The sequence below is a fragment of the Lepidochelys kempii genome, chromosome 7 (assembly GCF_965140285.1).
Source record: "Lepidochelys kempii isolate rLepKem1 chromosome 7, rLepKem1.hap1, whole genome shotgun sequence".
Classification (NCBI taxonomy): Eukaryota; Metazoa; Chordata; order Testudines; family Cheloniidae; genus Lepidochelys; species Lepidochelys kempii.
In genome coordinates this window covers 75,971,317-75,991,156 of record NC_136386.1, presented here as the reverse complement: position 1 = coordinate 75,991,156, position 19,840 = coordinate 75,971,317, and the positions used below count along the sequence as shown (strand labels likewise).

At 39.1% G+C, this 19,840-nt stretch overlaps 1 protein-coding gene across 1 annotated transcript in view; it reads right to left on the bottom strand.

Annotated features, from left to right (window-relative positions):
* Positions 1 to 19,840, bottom strand: part of PHYHIPL (phytanoyl-CoA 2-hydroxylase interacting protein like) — a 193,683-nt gene that overhangs the window by 85,669 nt on the left and 88,174 nt on the right. Inside the window, exon 3 of the mRNA XM_073353378.2 lies at positions 5,106 to 5,177. The gene's annotated coding sequence lies outside the window, so the exon portion shown is untranslated. The remainder of the gene's footprint in view (positions 1 to 5,105; positions 5,178 to 19,840) is intronic.

Genomic DNA, 19,840 nt, shown 5'->3' with positions numbered 1-19,840 from the left:
GGGTTTCTGCAAAGAGTACATGGGCAGTTATGGGATTGCATGGATGTAACTAAAGAAAGCGATGCCTCCCACCCCCCAAATGCAGTTGTACATGTGCAACAAAGCAAAGTATCCACTACTAATGAAGAGGGGGAAATGCTAAAAAGAAACCAGGAATTTCCAAGATGTTCTTGTGGTTAAGGCACTGCACTGGGACTCTAGAGTTTTGAGTTCTTTCCCTGCTTGGCCACAGACATTCCTGTGTCTTAAGCAAGTCACTTAGGGCTTGATTCTGCTCCTGCTATAGTCAAAGGCAAAACTCCCATTGACTTTAACAGTTCAGGATCAAGCCCTTAATTAAACTCTGCAGCAGTTTCCCATAATTTTAGTAGTAATTCTCTATCTCACAGTGTTGGTGTAGCAAGCATAATTCCATTAATGTTGGGTGAGGTGTTTAGAGGCTAGAGTGATGAGAACCATAAAAAGCCTTTAAAAATAAAAAGGGTCAAATAGATCTATCTTGCCATCACACCAATAGTCACTCTGGTAAATTACCCCAATCTTACAAACTAGTTAATGGAAGAACAATTTTTAGGAAAAATATAAGCAAAGGGGAGAGACTCAATTTACTATGACTGGATAGTTTAATTAAGATTAAACTACCCCAATGTATGCTCATCATATTTTATGAGAATATTTTTAGCGACCACTTCATGCTTGTTTTAAATCTGAAAATCCTGACTTACTTGATTTAAATCTATTTTAACAATGCTTTTTATCTTTTATCTTTTTCATATTAAGAAAGCCAGCTCATTTCTGTTAAATAAACCAAAGACATAAAAGTAACAGTACTTGAGGGTTAACTGGATTAGAATGATAATTGCAGATGTAAGGAACAACAAAGGTGCCAGGCCTAGAGTGTATCTGTGGGCAGCTGGTATGGCAGATTTTGCCAATATTAGTGTTAATGTGGGAATACAACAATATGGTAGCTGCTAACATTTGATTCAATAAATCTCAGTCCATTTTTTAAGTCTAGCTAGCGTTTTGGAGAACCAAGCTCAGTATTTCATAGTGCCAAAGGCAGGATTTTATGTGAATCCCACTCAAATGGCAACAGGCATTCTTAGGGTTTTTAAAGTTTTTTTCCTCTGAAAATCTAGCACACAGCAAAAGATAATTCATGTCCAAAATATTCACAGAAAAATGGTGTAATGCTCACTATGGTGGTTTTTCTCAGATGATTCAAGCCCTAAGAGAAAACATGTCTGTGCTGTCAAAATCATTTGACAATGTTTTGTTATTATTATATTTAGTTTGTATGTAATTTTTTCTTTTAAATTGAGCTCTAAAGTTGTTTAGTACATTTTCTTTTTAAAGAACACTAGACTTTAAAAGTAAGAGCCACATAAATATTCACAGTAACTGTTTATATGAGTGGGCAACCTTCAGAAGTTATCAATTCCACACAAGTCTGGTACTTTTCACAACTTAGAAAATTACAAAAAATGCAATTAGAATGTATTTCTAAAACTACTTCTTGCAATTAGCTCTTCTAGAGATGGGTCCTTAGGTAACATGTTTTGGACCAGGAGCTCTCTGCACCAGATACACAGACAGATGTGAACACTGTTCTCAGAGTCTCAGAACTCTGTTCTGATCAAGTTCTCTCTTTGAGAACTATGTCTGTCTGTCGAAGATACTTCCTCCTCCATCTACTTTAGACACCCTTCCTTATTTTTGTGACTATCCTCCAGTGCTTAATTTGTAATGAAAGTGGTGCAGGGGCTCAAGCTCTTTTTTAACATTCATAACTGATGCAGCAAGCTCAGAAGTGCCAGGGCTATGAACTGCCAACCCTAGCGGTGGGGGGACTTAACCCTGGCACAAATTAAGCCCTACTACCCTCTCTACTCCCACACACTGTCACGCCTTCCCACAAAGAGTTTTCTTCTGATAAGGCTACCTCTCAAGTTTCTACCTGATGCTCACCCAACTCAGTACCCACGCTACTGATGGTCATCCAGTGGCAAGTGCACTCTCATAAGTTCAATGTGTTATCATAAGAATCTATAACAGCACGAACAACTACAACATCATTGTTTTGGAGGGCCAAGCACGATTAACACTTTAAAGGGAACTTGTTCAGGGAATAGCAAATCTTTGACAAGATGCACAGAGAGCAGCAAATTGCAACATTCACAGGGCTTGAGTGTAAAACGTACAAGATAGAGCTTGCTTAATCCTTGGTTCCATTTTGTTTTATGGAAAATGGCCACGCTGCAAATATTAAGATGATGCAATAGTGGATATTTATTATCAGTCGGGGTTGGAAGGCTTAGGTTTTTATCAGTAAATGTTGGTAAACATCAATTTCACCACACATACAATGAAACAATGAAAAAATATTTGCATCAGTGACAATCAACATTTACAGATAGGCAATGTTAGAAAAATGCTGTTTGAGAACTTATTAGTGTTTGATTTATGGATATTTACTTGGTACATTTTGACTCGTGATGGTGATAATTTGTTTTGTAATGGTTATAAAGGTTTAATATTTTTAATCTCAGAGTCTAGTGTCATTAAATAATTATTGTCTTCCCCCCCATTGTTTGACACACACACCCCATAATTCCCCCCAACTTTGAAAATTGAAATCAATATAGCTCAGGGAAAAATTAAAAACCCATCTTTTTCCACAGCTGTGAAAATTAAAAAGGATAAAACTTGGGGGAAAAAATAAGCTTTAAAATAATCCATGTGACCTGTCAAAATTATAAAAAAATATAAAAATTGAATCCCACTAAGCCTAATCAGTGCATATGAAAAAGTCCTGACTTAGAAAAATAAGAAAAGTGAACTTTCTTACTGTGCTACCCACTAATTTTGCACTTTGATTTCCCTATGCACAAGAAATATGGAATTTGAATGTTTAACACAGAAAGAAGACAAGACAAAATTGCACTGAAAAAATTCACCATTAATCCACAGCTAATCATCAGCACCAGCTAAACTACAAACATGCATTGAGAGGTTGAATTCAAAACCTCCAGCTGCATAAATACAGGCTACTATTTAGTGAACTGAAGAGGAATTTCCATTAACATTAAGTAGTAACATTGCTTATCTGGTTTCAGAGTAACAGCCGTGTTAGTCTGTATTCGCAAAAAGAAAAGGAGTACTTGTGGCACCTCAGAGACTAACCAATTTATTTGAGCATAAGCTTTCGTGAGCTACAGCTCACTTCATCGGATGCATCCGATGAAATGAGCTGTAGCTCACGAAAGCTTATGCTCAAATAAATTGGTTAGTCTCTAAGGTGCCACAAGTACTCCTTTTCTTATTGCTTATCTGCTTGTTAGGCTAACCTCCAGAGCAAGGGTTCCCAATTTTATTCCACCTGCCACCAAAATTTTACTTCTGTGACTACTAAACTACTCTATTTTTTTCTTCCATGGCTTTATATCTGCAAATCCTTTTGTGAACTTATGACAGAAATCTTAATATTGCTTCAGTAAAAGAAAACCGACAAAACTAAAAAATGCCAATGCTGTATTATGGACAAAGTAGGTTTTATATTCATATTCATACAAATGTGATAATTTCACAATTAAAATATCAAAACCTGTAATTTATACATTCTTATTGAAAATTTAATGACTTGCATATTCCCTAGTGAGATATAGTTAAGGCTAAATAATAGGCTAATTAACGCAGCTATTTACATTAGAATATTATTGTCACAAACATAAAGAAGAGAAACATTTTCCCCCACTGAAAGTAAAAAATGGTGGTCTGTAGAAAATTGTTGAGGCCAGGACAACAGATTCTCAACCCACATTTGGGTTACAACCCCAGACTTCAAAAATATTGCTCTGGAAAATGAGACTGTTGCAAACACGTGAGCCAGCTGGTTTCTATTAAAGATAGGGAAATGTTAAGTATGAACAAAAGCATGTTTGCAGTCAACTATTCATGAAACATTTGAACTCTGTCAAATAAACCTGTTTAGGTAGTGTTAAAAAAGTCAAAATCCATTCCTACGGTTCCCCTAGTTACAAAGATTTTGACTCACTTATCATTCACAATATCTAAAATACTATGGTGAAGGCTTCATTAGCAATATTAAATATACACACAGTTATGAACCCTGAATGTTTTTCTTTTTCAGATTATTCAATTATATGATTATATGCTGATTTAGGGCCTTCGTATTTAGCCATTCCATGTTCAGAATTTTCACTTCATTAAAAGCTCTGTGCATATTGGAACTCCAGAACAAGGCCTTAAAATATCATTTTATTGGTTCAAGAAGCCACAGACATGAATTCCAAGCACCAAAATGAATTCCGGAAACAACATGCCTGAACAAATGCAGTAAAATAAGATTTGAAATACAAAGTAACTTGTATATATGATTTTTTGTATAAGTTTGAGGCCAATCACTTTCTCAAATACTAAACACTATCAAAATAAGGACACAATATCACACATATATAGCATTCCAATATGAATTTAAATACAAAAAACAAACAGCATATGCACACACACTGACCTATATCAGATTAAGATGTTGGTTAATGCAGTATATATGTGAATTAGACATACAGAAAATGAAAAAAAAATGTGTTTAAGGTAATAATATGGCTGAATATAAGTATTACTTCAGGAGTACTATTTAATCTTTATTTTAAAGTGCTTCAGTGGTCACCAAGAACTTTACAATCATAAGGAGGCATAAGATTTATATTCTTAAATTCCAAAATACAAGCATCTACCTCTCAAGTTAAGGGTCACATGAGTAGGTCTGACATTCCATCCAGTAGTGCACACAGTTTTATGTAAACACTAACCAGTACAATAGAAGGCCCAGTTAGAAAAACCACTTGTCCTTGAGCATCTGGAGTTCCCTAGAGTTTAGCTCCTGGAGTTTGGTGCCAGTTATACAAATAAGAAATATTATTGAGTCATAACAGTGTTTGGGCTTATGACACATATTTGAGAGCAGCTCCGGCCTTCCATCCAGAAGAGGGCACCATCTCAGTCTCTCCCCCTCCTCCCCATCATACATACACATACAATTACATAAACAAACAATTTAAAAAAAAATCAGTAAAACTTACTTATTCCACAGAAGCAGCCATATATCTATGAACGGATGGGAAACTTGAGTTGATATGCAGCAAATCTCTCTCCTGTTGATTTAAAGAAAACACTTGCCTTTGAATGTTGCCTTTAGGAAAGTTTCCAACCTATTTCCATTACTTTGAGCGTGGATGGAGATGTGGGGGAGGGGTGCAATTTTATTATAAATTAACTTGAGATTTTCCCCAGACAAAACCTGCCTACATTGACAGAGTAAAAAACCTAAGAAAAATGCACATAAAAATTGTATATGCAAATTTTAAAATTCTGAAGTTGGCACCCTCCACATCCCTCAATTATCCCTACACAACTACATCAATCCACTCCTTCCCACTATCAGTTCTTTCCCCACTCCTCCTCCATCCATTAGTTATCTTCCGCCATCAATTTGATTTTGCCTACTATCCATCAGTCCCCTTCTTCCAACTCTCTTATTTTGGTTCCCCTGGTCTATTGATCCATCTTCCCTTTCTAGTCCCCCAGTTTCCCATTTCCCTAGCCTTCCTTTCCTCTCCTCCCTTCAGTTTTCCCTCCTCCCCTTTACCCCACTACCTAATACTCAGGCAGGGCTGGCTGGCTGGCCTCTTTGCTTAGCAGATGCAGTTGCTCGGCTTGCTGGTGTTGGTGGGCATTTCTCCCTCCTTTTTTCCTTCCCCTGCTGACTGTGCTCAGCTCATCTAGACCTGGACTCCTCCCTTAGCTTTCTCTGAAACTATCCTTAGAGAACAGGGGCATTGCTGAAGCTGGGAATGCAGCCTGACTGGCTGACAAGGAAAATCACCAGCTCCACCCACCTTGGCAACTAGCTAAAGCCAGACAAACCTGCTTTGGGGGCATGGGGGCAGAAAACAGACTGAAAAGCCATTGTTTCCAGCAAAAAACTAGGCAGATCTGGGTCTGGGGTTTGCATTATTAAGATAACATGCACCCCTGACTCTTCATAGAACTCAGTGCTTCTGATGTCCTTCTCCTCTGCAGAGGGCCTCACAGTCTCCCTACTACCAATCATGTTGGGCTGTGGGTGGAGGAGGTCTCTCTGTACCCAAACTGCACACTTTCCTGCTGTCATGATTTTCTCATGACATAGAAATTATTTGTTGGCCTTTGTTATGGCCTTTGGCACATGCCCAACTGACTCCCTGTGTCACTGCACACACTGTACTGCAGGAATGTAAGCATTGACTTGTCCAGGGCTTTCGCTATAATTCTGGAGGAAATCCATGGCCATCCAGTGTTAAAGAGGATGGGGCACGCCAATTTCAATGAGCCAGCAATTCTCCTTGTCTTTATTCTTTAGCTTCTGTCGGACCAGGGAAGTCCTTTCGGCTCAGAAAAGGAGGTACTATTGGATTTCGTGTGTATGGGACACATTTTCTAACTTGGTTCTTGATGCTACAAGGGATTGAGCACACTGCATTGCCACTGAAGTCAATGGGAGTGGAGGGGGCTTAGCATCTCAATGGCACATGTCCTTCCCACAGCATTGTGGTGAGAGATAAGCTGGGAGAAAAAGGAAGGGACCAGAGAAAAGAGGAAGAGGACAGGGAGAAAAAAAATTCAGGCAAAGGAATTAAAATAAATATATGGGGGAATGCAAATTAAAAGAGCTAACGTAAAATCACTGAATACATAAAAGTGTTGGAAAGTGTTATAGAAATGAAAAACTAAGGAGAAAAGAGATAGTCACAGGAGAAAAATATAATAGAAATCAGATGAGACAAACAGAGCAAAGAAAGTAAATAGCAAATTTAAATAGGTTTTAGAAAATATAATAGGAAAATATACAAAAGAAAAGAAAAAGTGAGGGGAAAAGAAAGAACTGAAAAAGACACATGGTAAATTATTCTTTTGAGCATAAGTGGTTGGGGTTTTTTTTAGTCAACATAATTAAAGTAAAAATATCCCAGGGGAACCAGTCCTGCTTTTTAATGATCAAAACTGTACACAATATAGGAATGATAAATGCTTTAATTTTTTTCCCCTAAATGCCTTCAGAGCCTACCCCCATTCATACAATTCACAGGTGCCTCACCTGAAAATGACCAAACTCCACCACAAAATCCCAAGATGTAATTGGCCACTACAACCAGGGAAGTAAGCAGGTTAAGTGCACTGCAGTGGTGAGTCACTTTTGCACACGCAGTTATTTGCACAAGTTAACTGTTTGCTCATGCACATTGAGCAAGTTAGCAACATAACTATTGGACCTCTTTGCACAAACATCATTTGCATGCTTAAATGGAGGTGTCTGTACAGGGCACAAGCCCCTTTGAAAACACAGCCCTTCAGCAAAAACCCATTATTGGAAAGTCAGAGTCTTGCACTGCATGCTTTTTAACAGTTTCCAGACTCTGAGGACAAGACTTGTGGTGCCTTTGGGGTGAGCTTTTTTTGGCGGTGAACAAAAATCACCTGAGATTATGCAATTTCTTCCCGTTTCCATGCTCTCAGAAGAGGGGTCCTACCAAAACACATTTCCTCCAGAGCAGAGGGATGGACTTCATTCTCTCCAGTCCCAATTGCTGCTGCTCCTTCATTTGTTTAGAAGGGCTCACTGGAGAGCGAAACAGAGTCTTCCTGTCTCCCTCAGGAGCCGAATACTCCGTTTCCTCACCTGCTATCTGAGCTGATTGATGACGCCAGAGCAGCAGTTGCATCCCCTGAAGCTACAGCTATAATGCTTCAGGGGCTACGTTGCTAGGGGAAAAGCAAACTCATACATCAAGGTCTTGAGACATTTAAAAACCATCTCTTACTGGCATTGAACAATAGCCTAGACAGAGCTGAGCACAATTAGTGTGATTTTTCTGAGTTTCACATATGTGTATCAGACTCAGATTTCTGTATGCTACATGATTTGAAGGTTTTTAGCCAGACAAAGGAATTTTATTCCCCAGGAACCTTCACAAATAGATTAAAGCTACAGAAGTTCCAGCCAAAAGGCTCACATGATTGCTCTTCATGCAGTACATTCTGGTTACCTATTTCTTTTCAGTGACAAATGAATACAATACCTTCTGGCTTCCTATATTTTGTTCTCTTTTGTCACCTTTGTCACCTAGATTTCGTGGCATATGTTTGTCCTTTCCCCTGACAGACCCAAGAAGAGGGTCATGCACTAAGACCTTGGCCTTAGTGAGAAAAGCATTTGTCAATACAGTACCCGCAATTATCATAGTGGCTCGGGGCTATGTAACTGCCCCATTCAACTTGTAAATTGCACTTCCATATAAGGTTACCTGGGTGTGGTTTTTGACAGTGCATATTTCACTGTTTTTACTGTACATGCATAAACATGTCCGACCTTTGTGGTAGGTTTTCACCCAATATGGTGAATTTGCACAAGGAGATCATAGTATTTTACACATTCTTCCACATGAGATCATGAAACATTTTTAGAACAGAAAACAGCCATTTAGCCCAATACACCTATTCTCAATTGGCTGATCATAACCTCATCTTTCTGCGTATTCACCATACACCATTTCCTCCTCCAGAAACAATTCTAATGTACATTTCTCTTGAAAGCAAAAATACATTGTTTAATTTATTCCATATGTTAATTACTCTCTCTGAGAGATAACAGGAACATAAGAACGGGCATAGTGGGTCAGACAAAAGATCCATCTAGCCCAGTGTCTTGTCTCTGACGGTTGCCCATACCAGAGCTTCAGTGGGAGTATACAGAATTCAGTGGGAGTATACAGGGGAGTGATCTACCACTGTCTTCCCCTCCTACCTTCTGGCAGTCAGAGGTTTAGGGCTGTCCTAAATTTAGACTGAGGTCACTATTTGTATGGTTTCCTAATTTTTGAATTATGTCACTTATTTAACCTTGCAGTAGTGAGAATGTTTCTATTTTAAATCAATATAAAAGGCCAAACAATCCTCTTCTATACAAATGTTCCTAAAGGGAAAATTACATCTACGTTCCCATGGCTCAGAAACCACTAATGTCAATCTCCTCTTAGCCAGAAGGATGAGTGTTAGCACGGAACGGATAAAAACAAGGTCTCATCCACACAAAAGGACTAATACTCTACTGCCTTGCACCTGGTGCAGCCATCAATACATTGTACTCACCTTACACAGCATTAAGTGACTATACAAGGTGCAAGGAAGTGGAGAATCAGGCCCAGGCAATCGAAAGAAATACAAGGGATAGCCGTAATCAACCTGGAAGATCTCTGGACTGGCAAGGAAGCTCTTCCCAGTTTGAAAATTTTCTGCTCTTAACTGCATTAAGAAACCTTCCTTGGCCTTCCTTTCTACTGCCTGGCTCTGTGACCACACTGCCATTGGTTCCCCCCTCTCTGCACATGCTCTCCATCACACTTCCAATGGAGCTCACACAGCATAGAGCAGAAATTAATGTTGCTTCCATGGCACTCACTGGAGAAAATCCACTAGTTTTAGAGGGAAACTTTGGCTTATTCCACTTCTGGCCTGACATGTCCACTGGTATCCCACAAAATCACAACTGCATTGTCCATGTTGAAGGCCTTGCATGAGTATAGATGTCATTTACACGTTGTACATGGCACTCACGCATTCTGCAATTTAATCAGGGTGGATAAAAATCAGGGGTTTTTTTTAAATTAAAAATGGATTTTTTGAAAAATTAAATTAAATACATGTTTATTTTAAAAAAACCTATTTAAAATTAAATTTGAAATTGATAAGTTATGTTAAGGCCTAAACATATGATGATCTAGTCAAATAATTTAAATTAAATTCAAGAAAGTATTAAGCGGTTCATGGTTTTGTCACATTTTAAAAAAAGTCATACTACTGAACTGGTGGAAGTCATCTGGAACCAGAGTTTGTTGAAGTGCTAAACCAGCTTTTGACAGCAATAGCCTCTACTGCAGATAAATATCTTCTTTATTTCAGCATATTCAACTAATTCATCCAAGTTAAGAAACCAATTGGAATTTGAAAAAAGCAGAAAAACTTGTTTTCCTTTCAATCTAGTAATAAAAACTAGGTATGAGTGGATGAGATCTGCTAGTTCTAAAATTCTAAAGGTTGTGGTGACCAGAATCATTTCAATTAACTACAGATAACAATTGCTTTGTTTAATAAATCACTTTTAAAGGCAAAACATGTTTTGGTAAACTTTTTTTTTCTTATGTATCCAACACATTTAAGGTAATTTTATGTAATAAAAATTTTTAAATGGTGTTTTTGTGCATTTTTAATTGAATTTCCATCCAAATAGAGAATCAAAAGTAAAACAGACATCATCTAGGTGCAGATTTTTAAAGGTATTTAGGCGTTGCTTGTGCTCAGCAAAGCAACGCCTATGTGATTTAAGAGTCCAAATCTCATTTTCAAAAAGAAATGTAGGCACTTAGGAGCCTAAAAAGTTCATCGACTTTAGAATTTAGACTCCTAAGTAACTAAATTCTTTTTGAAATGACATTTGGGCTCCTTGATCAGTTGATCCCCAGTGATCTCCTTGATCACAGCATAGCAATGCCTAAATATCTTTTAAAATCTGGGCCCTAGTAAATAAGAAATGCATCATTCACCATTTTCTAACATTAAAAAGGTTAACATTAAGAATCTGAAGCAATATAAGTTGTGCTATATAATTGCTTAAATGTGTATAGATCTGGTGTATCCCTCCTGGTTAGAAGAAAAGTATCGTAAAGGCTATATTTAACTGCAAATCACCATGTTTTAATGTATCTCATCCAGTGAGAATAAACCTTGCTTTAGTTAATTTCCTAAAAAGTATAAATGCAAAACATTAACATTTATTTAAATCAAAGGTCCTGCTGCTGATTTAAATCATAATTAAAATTGGCGATTAAAATCTCTTTGATTTAAATCAATCCACCCTGGATTTAACACAATTTTCTGGAGCAAGCACCATTTCTTCCACTCCCTGGTGCAAAATGGAGTGAAACATAGGGTTAAATATACGATGGGCCATTTTTTCAAAATGAGCCCCTACAACTTCACCAGCAGTTTTGTGAATACACTTACACTTGTGGACCAAATAACAGGATTCCAGTTTCTAACATCCTTATCATAAGAGTGCTCAGTCAAACATTTCATGGTAGATCCGTGTCTGGTATAAATTGTTATAGCTCCATTAGCTTCTGTAAAGCCATAATCATTTACACCAGCTGTGAATCTGTCCCCTCAAAACTGTTCTTTTTGCCCCACAAATGATTACATTTGTAAAAACTGCAAATACAAATTTAGAGTCTAAGTTGAGACCTCTTTGAACCTTTGACTTATAGCCTTATGGCCCTGCACAAATCTAAAACCTGTGGAGGCTTTTAGGAAAAGGACAGCTTCTTAAATTTGCTTTAGTTACTCACTCCATGAAGTTACCATGGGTTGGGGAGAAGTCATACTTTTCAGATTTCTTTCCCAAACCCCCAGCATTCAATTCAATAAAATTGTTCTCTCAAAGACTGCATTTCCTTTTCAATTACTCTAACATTAAACCCTAACTCCGGCCGTAAAGATATACTGCTCTAAGGAACAGAACTATCTGCATAAATCTTTTTGATAATGGTGCTCTTCTTTCCAAACATTTCCTTGATGTAGAATACAAACTGAGCTCCAGTGTTAAGTCAACTAGGATTTCAGCTTGGCCTTGAAACGTTGCCATTAATTAATTCAGTCCAAGAAGTTCAGACAAAGATACAAACAAAAAAGTTCTCTAAATATATAAAGCATTCACAATATTCTAATTCATTCCTCTCCAGGAGCCCAGCAGAGTCAAAGAATAGTGTACAAAGCATGTTTAGACACTATAAAAAGCACTAGAAAGTGTAAGAATAGCTTAAAAAAACATTTATTTAAAGGCTTGCATTTTGAGGGCGATTGTGAAGTATTTCCTAATCAATTTATGCTTCAGAGTGCTAAACAATTGCAAACTTAATGAAGGGTAGATTTCTTCACTTTAGGAAACAGGACAAAGAATTTCCTATTAGCAATGAGGAAAAGAAAACAGAAGATAGAAGACCTTATCCAAAAATTACAGGAGCTTTTCAGTATTTTAAATACTAAACACAAAGTCAGCAATTCCTGCCTGGGTTCCACCATTTGCACCAGCTAGAAAAAAAAACAATATGAGAAATCCAACTTTTTTTCTCCCCAACTACTTGTGCAATCAATGTAAAACCAAGTACAATAAAACATTGTATGTAATACAATGACAAACCCAGGCTACCAAGGAAAGCTCATAAATCCTTCTCCAAAAAGCTTATCACCACATTTATAGACATATTGCAAGGAAACTAAAACAAATGCCAGGAATTGGCCCAGTGCACAGTCAACTTTGAGACATGCTTCAAGCCCACTAATGTACATTGTATTTTGCTTAGGAATAAGATTACAGTATAGAAAAGTCTACTTTTTTATCAGGGGCTTGTGCAGGAATTTAAATTTGGCCACTTTTGCAAATGCACGTTCTGTGCCCTGCACCACGGCCCCAAGAGCTGGCTCTCACAGAATATCAGGGTCATCTAATCCAACCCCCTACTCAAAGCAGGGCCAATCCCCAATTTTTGCCCCAGATCCCTAAATGGCCCCCTCAAGGATTGAACTCACAGCCCTGGGTTTAGCAGGCCAATGCTCAAAGCACTGAGCTATCCCCCTCCCCATGGCAGTCCTGGGACTGAAGGAGTTCTGTGCCCTTGCCAATTATTGGGGGTGGGGGACTATGTCTCTGCTTGCCCCTGTCCCCCCTTGTGCATGCCCCATCAGAGAAAAAGAAGAATTTTCTTTTGAACAAGTCACTTAAACCTATAAGTATAAAAACATGGCGGGGAGGGGAGGGGGATGGAAACTTACCCCAAAATGTCTTCACCTTCCACTGAGACGAAAGGGATGAGGTAATATCTTTTATTGCAATGGTTCTCAACCAGAGGTAAATGTACCCCTGGGAGTACTCACAGGTTACATCAACTCATCTAGATATTTGCCTAGTTTTACAACAGGCTACATGAAAAGCACTAACGAAGTTAGTACAAACTAAAATTGCATACAAACAATGACTTGTTTATACTGCTCTGTATATGATATACTGAAATATAAGTACAATATTTATATTCCAATTGATTTAGTTTATAATTATAGGGTAACAATTTTCAGTAATAGCATGCTGTGACACTTTTGTATTTTCATGTCTGATTTTGTAAGCAAGTAGTTTTTAAGTGAGGTGAAACTTGGGGGTACACAAGACAAATCAGATCCCTGAAAGGTATAGTAGTCTGTAAAGATTGAGGGCCACCGTTTTACTGGGTCAACTTCTGTTGGTCAGAGAGACAATCTTTTGAGCTTACACAGAGCTCTTCTTTAGGACTGTGAAATGTACTCAAATATCACCGCTAAAGACAATGTATAAGTTAACACATATTTCAAGGGACCCTTTAAGATGAAGTGGCCAGTTAACATTTCTCCGGTCATAGGGGGCAAAGGTAAGAAAAAAAGCAGCGGGGGAGGGGGTTAGAGATTGTTGTAATAAACTATAAATCCAGTGTCCCTATTCAGTCCATGATTTTTAGTATCTAGCAAAGTTATGAATTTAAGCTCCCTAGCTCATCGTTTGAAGGTGTTATGCAGTGTTAGGATATAGATATTCAGGCCTGTCTGTAAAGGCCTATACTCTAAGAATTTAGGTATATTCTTATCACTTGGCTAATTATAGAGGTATAAAAGAGAGAATCAAAATCACTATCTGCTGGTGTAAGGGCCTTCTCTTACTGTGACAGTCTGAGGCCCTGTTCTTAGGCTAAGGCCTTTGGCTAAGCAGCAGAGGCAGCCATAAGCTGGGAAGCGACCGGTCACATCCTCACATTCCAAACTAGTCACATTGAAATAAGGTGCTATTGGGCTGTTAGGCACTATCAGGACAGGATTGTATTCCTATCACCTCTAGAGAAAGGGAAGTGCCTAGAAAATGTAAAAGGAAACTTAGTTTGATAGCATCCTGTCTGGCAAGAACTCACTTATCAATAGCTGGGATGTGAAATCCTCACTTCTGTATTGTCATGTCATTATAGTTTGCACTTTGCTATTGTTTGTCTGTATAATCTCTGTCTGGTTCTGTGATTGTTCCTGTCTGCTGTATAATTAATTTTGCTGGGTGTAAACTAATTAAGGTGGTGGGATATAATTGGTTACATAATCATGTTACAATATGTTAGGATTGGTTAGTTAAATTTCAGGAAAATGATTGGTTAAGGTATAGCTAAGCAGAACTCAAGTTTTACTATATAATCTGTAGTCAATGAGGAAGTGGGTGGGTGTGGGTGGGGGAGATGGAAACAGGGAATGGGGGTAAGAAAATTAGAATCATGTTTTGCTAAAGGGGGAAATGGGAACAGGGAATGGGAGTAAGGAAGTTGGAATCATGTTTTGCTAAGGGCAGGAATGGGAACAGGGACACAGGTGTAAGGCTCTGTGGTGTCAGAGCTGGGAAGGAGGACACTAAGGAAGGAAACTGGAATCATGCTTGCTGGAAGTTCACCCCAATAAACATCGAATTGTTTGCAGCTTTGGACTTTGGGTATTGTTGCTCTCTGTTCATGCGAGAAGGACCAGGGAAGTAAGTGGGTGAAGGAATAAGCCCCCTAACATGCAGGTTTCCTTTGAGAATGAGGACTGAATGGTCAGATATAGAATGATCACTTCGTGAAAAGTGTTCACCAACAGGTGATTGGGTGTTTTTGACTTATCATTTTTCCTGTGTGAGTTCAGTCCTAACCAAGAAAAGACCTATTATTTCATTCTTCTGTCTCCAAAGAGAAGTCTTACTCCCCACAATCATCCCCATGCTCTGGGTGTCCCTAAACCTCTGACTGACAGAAGTTGGGACTGGACAACAGTAAATGGGTCACTCTATAATTGCCCTGTTTTGTTCATTCCCTCTCAAGCATCTGGCACCGGCCCTGTTGGAAGACAGAATACTGGGCTAGATGGAACATTGGTCTGACCCAGAATGGCCATTCTTGTTTTCTAAATTCAAAGTAGATTATTATATAAACTTGGGAGTGGTAAGAGATAGACACTCAGTTTGTTCAAAGAAACAAGTTCCGTGCAAATATTGATTGCAATGTACAACTGGATATTGGGACAGAAAAAGGAAATCAAGCCATTTGTCCAGGAAAAGACACGTTCCTTAGTGACATCTGTGTCTACACTGTGGTTCCTATGTGAATACAACCTCGGAATTCCAGTCTGTATAACACCACAAATAAACCTTTACCTCAGAGATATTGAGGGATACATCATGAGGAGTTTCAGAGTGGTAGCTGTGTTAGTCTGTATCAGCAAAAATAATGAGGAGTCCTTGTGGCACCTTAGAGACTAATACATTTATTTGGGCATAAGCTTTCGTGGGCTATAACCCACTTCATCAGATGCATGGAGTGAAAAATTCAGTAGGCAGGTATAAATATACAGCACATGAAAAGATAGGAGTTGCCTTACAAAGTGGGGGGGCAGTGCTAACGAGCCAATTCAATTAAGGTGGAAGTGGCCTATTCTCAACAGTTGACAAGAAGGGGTGAATACCAAGGGAGGAAAAAGTGATACTGTATTTTCCACTCCATGCATCTGATGAAGTGGGTTTTAGCTCACGAAAACTTATGCCCAAATAAATTTGTTAGTCTCTAAGATACCAGAAGGACTCCTCGTTGTTTTTATCATGAGTGTCTCCAACAAGGGTGGTTGCTTCCTATGCTTATACCAGTGCAGGGAAGATTTCCGTGGCAGCGTTCTTCTGTTTCACAGTTATTTTTAAGACAAAGTTCTTTCTGCTCCCTAACTTTTGTGGGGGTGTTGTTGATGATATCAGTGCAATAAACTGTGGAACCATGTGCTAAACCAGGGATCAGCGACCTTTGGCATGCAGCCCGCCAGGGTAAGCCTCCTGGCGGGCTGGGCCAGTTTGTTTACCTGCTGCATCCACAGGTTTGGCTGACTGCAACTCCCACTGGCCATGGTTCACTGCTCCAGGCCAGTGGGGGCTGTGGGAAGCGGCGGCCAGCACATCCCTCAGCCTGTAACATAAAAATATGTTACAGCTTTAAAGCACAGTATCTCACTGCATTCCAGGGCTAGAAATGGGTGTTTAATACCATGAGAAAGGGGAGAGTCCTGAGATACAGGACTTTAAAATCATGTCATTTTAAGGTTTATCAAAGCTATTTTTGGTAATTTTAAAGATTTTTACATCTTCCTCTGGGCTTCCTGTAATAAGGCTTTTGGACAGGAAAAAGGGTCCTAAGGGAATTAAGCACCCAACTAAATGAATTTCAGTGGTATTTGGGCACCTACCTCTCAGACTCTTTATTTCCCAGCCTTAGCAACTAAGGCAGAAGGCTACTGCATGTGGAAGGATACAAAACATAGTCCAAATACATTTATTTTTAAACTCTCTAAAACATTCATAAAATATTTTAACATACATGGAATATACAATAGTGCTGGGCTTTATAAATATTTTATTGGCATGAGGAAGCATCTCTCATACAAACTCCCTTCACGACTAGTGAGTGAGTGAGAGGACTGCTCACACTCATTCCAATCAAACCATTACATTGAAGCATGCCATCATGTTCTCCCTGTGTGTGTGTGTATGCCCTTGAGCTTATATACCATTTACATACAATAAAATATCTCACTATTCTCTTTAAGGAGCTTTTGTCTTAATCAATCTGAATTTCAAAGCCTAGATCTAATTGCAGGAGGATTTTAATTGTATACAAGATTAGAGCTTGGCTAAATGCTCCTTAAGGATTCCTAATCTTTTGTGGGCAGCTGATGTTCATAATCAGTTTAAAATGAATTTTAATTTATAGACACAGAGAACTACATTAAAGAAACCAAAGCTTTTACAGTACCTGTTATTCAGATATACAGCACAGATAATCCACACTGATGAAAGGAAAAGAGGCCTGTTGCTTTTTCAATTCCTCTTCTTTCTAACTTTGGCCTATCAAGTTGCCTACCTTTCTCAGAGAATAATTTGAAAATCATAAGATATCGCTTAAACAAAATCATAGAGAACTTATAGAAAAAGATGTGATGAGAACAACACGAGTAGTCCACCTGGACTACAGGCAGGGATGGATGGATGGATGGGAGATCTAACCACACTTCTCATTCATAAAGCATTGCTCCAGCTCTCCTACAACCTGGTATTAGCTACATGGAATGTAGAGGGGTAAACAGCAACACTTACATGTATGACACTCTGGTGCATACTGTTCCATTTATGCTCTGAATAATGCAATAACAAGACACCTCAATGAGTGTGTTCTCCCTCATCCCCAAACATAGATCAATAATCTTACATTGTTGGAAAGCAATCCATCATCCTACAAGACAGAGACTGTTGTGTCATGAAACAATCTTCTCTTTTATGATTCTATGAATTTAATTATAAAAAACACTTTTATAAAATGTGGCCACGTGTCCAGTAGTAATAAATATAGCATTACATTTGAATTAGAGACTCATTCAGAATCTACATGAGCATAAAAACGAGATGCAGTATCTATGTCCTAACCATGCTTGGACAACTTCCAAGAGAAGAGCATTAGGTACTGTGCTATGGTTTGGTCTAATAACTATGGTATTAGGAAGTTCTCAGCATGGATAAACAGGGGCTAAGCGGGAGTCCATGTATCTGTAGTGCTGCCCAGTTGCCACATCAGTTATGAAAGTAAAAAAAAATTGCTTGAGGCCTGGCACCTCTTTCATTGCAAATTAAGCACTGAGTGTACCAAAGAACAGCAGATCCCTGCCCTGAGGGGCTGACACCCGCAGGCACAGAAATCCACAACAGGGTGGCAGCTGCCTTGGGACTCTCAGCAGAAAATCTAGAGATGCCAAGTGTGATGATATTGGTACTATTTATCTAAAGCTGTAGCAGGAAGCCAGAGAGGAGTGGGATGGGGAAGTTCTAAGTGACAGTTCTCCAGTGAAGCAGTGAGACAAGAGAAGTGTTTCCTTTATTTTAATAAAATTCCTTGTTCAGCATTAGAAGAAAAACTCTTTATTTGATTCTTTACCACTGTTATAAGACATCAGGGAACACTGAAAGGAGATACTTTGTGGCAAATGCAGTATTCAAATTTGCACCTTTTGTTAAGTGAGGTTTTGTCTTCTAAAGAGCAGATATTTGTGCTGGCTTCTGGACTAACAACAGAGCACTATATCATTCCCCTATGATAAAAACTGGGGAAGGGAGACAGTTTTCCTTTGTTTCACTTTCAAGCCTCATCTCACAGAGTTTCCTGCATATTAATTCCAAAAGAAAGCTGGTCTTTGGGAAGCCATGGCAAGTCAGGAAGTATGGCCTCCAGCCCTGCCGCACGGAGCTGAAGCCTGGGGCTGAAGCAGAAGCCTGAGCAATTTAGCTTCGCAGTGCCCATTGTGGTGTGGGGCCCCAGGTAATGCCCTGCTTGCTACCCCTTTATACTGTCCCTGGCTTTTATATGCAGAAAACCTGCCTTTGTGACACAGGTGGACCATGAAGTTTTTATAGCATGTCTGGGGGAAGAGGGGGGGCTCAGAAAGAAAAAAAGGTTGAGAACCCCTGACCTAATCAATGGGGTTAGCCGAGGAGAAGAGGACACAGTCTGCTGCCTTTCTGCAGTGCTACAAAAACTGCCCTTTCTGGCCTTGGTCACAGTCTTACTCATCTCTCTATGCATCCCCAGGTGTAGTTATGGTGCTCAGCACACCTTTAATTCCCATGTGTAATCACACTGTTAAGAGGAGAATGTGTTAGGAGGATGATACCAGGGAGCCACTGTCTCCCATCCCCACTGCCCCCTCTGTCCTCATCTGGTATTCATTTACTCTCTAAAAGTGCTCCTTAGAGTTTTCTCTACATCTTAAATAGAACTTCACCATTTTGTGAAGGAAATCCAAGTGGGCATGTTGATGCTGTTCATGACACATCAAATGGAAGACTTGCACTGTTGAGCAAAACACTGAGCCCCCCCAAAAGAGAATTTGTACTTTCTACTGCAGCCACAGCTCTCTAATCACCAGCATCAGAAAGCTTCTTCCTGCAGCTGGCAATGATCTTCTGTCTGTTCCACAGTCATCATTTTAAAATCATTTCTGAATATTTCATCTTGCAAAAACCATGGGAAGATAATCAAATAGAGGTCTGCAGTCAAAGGTAAAATAAAACTCAGTGTCAATAAGCTTATGCTTATGCTTAAGCTTATGCTACAAAAACTGCCCTTTCTGGCCTTGGTCACAGTCTTACTCATCTCTCTATGCATCCCCAGGTGTAGTTATGGTGCTCAGCACACCTTTAATTCCCATGTGTAATCACACTGTTAAGAGGAGAATGTGTTAGGAGGATGATACCAGGGAGCCACTGTCTCCCATCCCCACTGCCCCCTCTGTCCTCATCTGGTATTCATTTACTCTCTAAAAGTGCTCCTTAGAGTTTTCTCTACATCTTAAATAGAACTTCACCATTTTGTGAAGGAAATCCAAGTGGGCATGTTGATGCTGTTCATGACACATCAAATGGAAGACTTGCACTGTTGAGCAAAACACTGAGCCCCCCCAAAAGAGAATTTGTACTTTCTACTGCAGCCACAGCTCTCTAATCACCAGCATCAGAAAGCTTCTTCCTGCAGCTGGCAATGATCTTCTGTCTGTTCCACAGTCATCATTTTAAAATCATTTCTGAATATTTCATCTTGCAAAAACC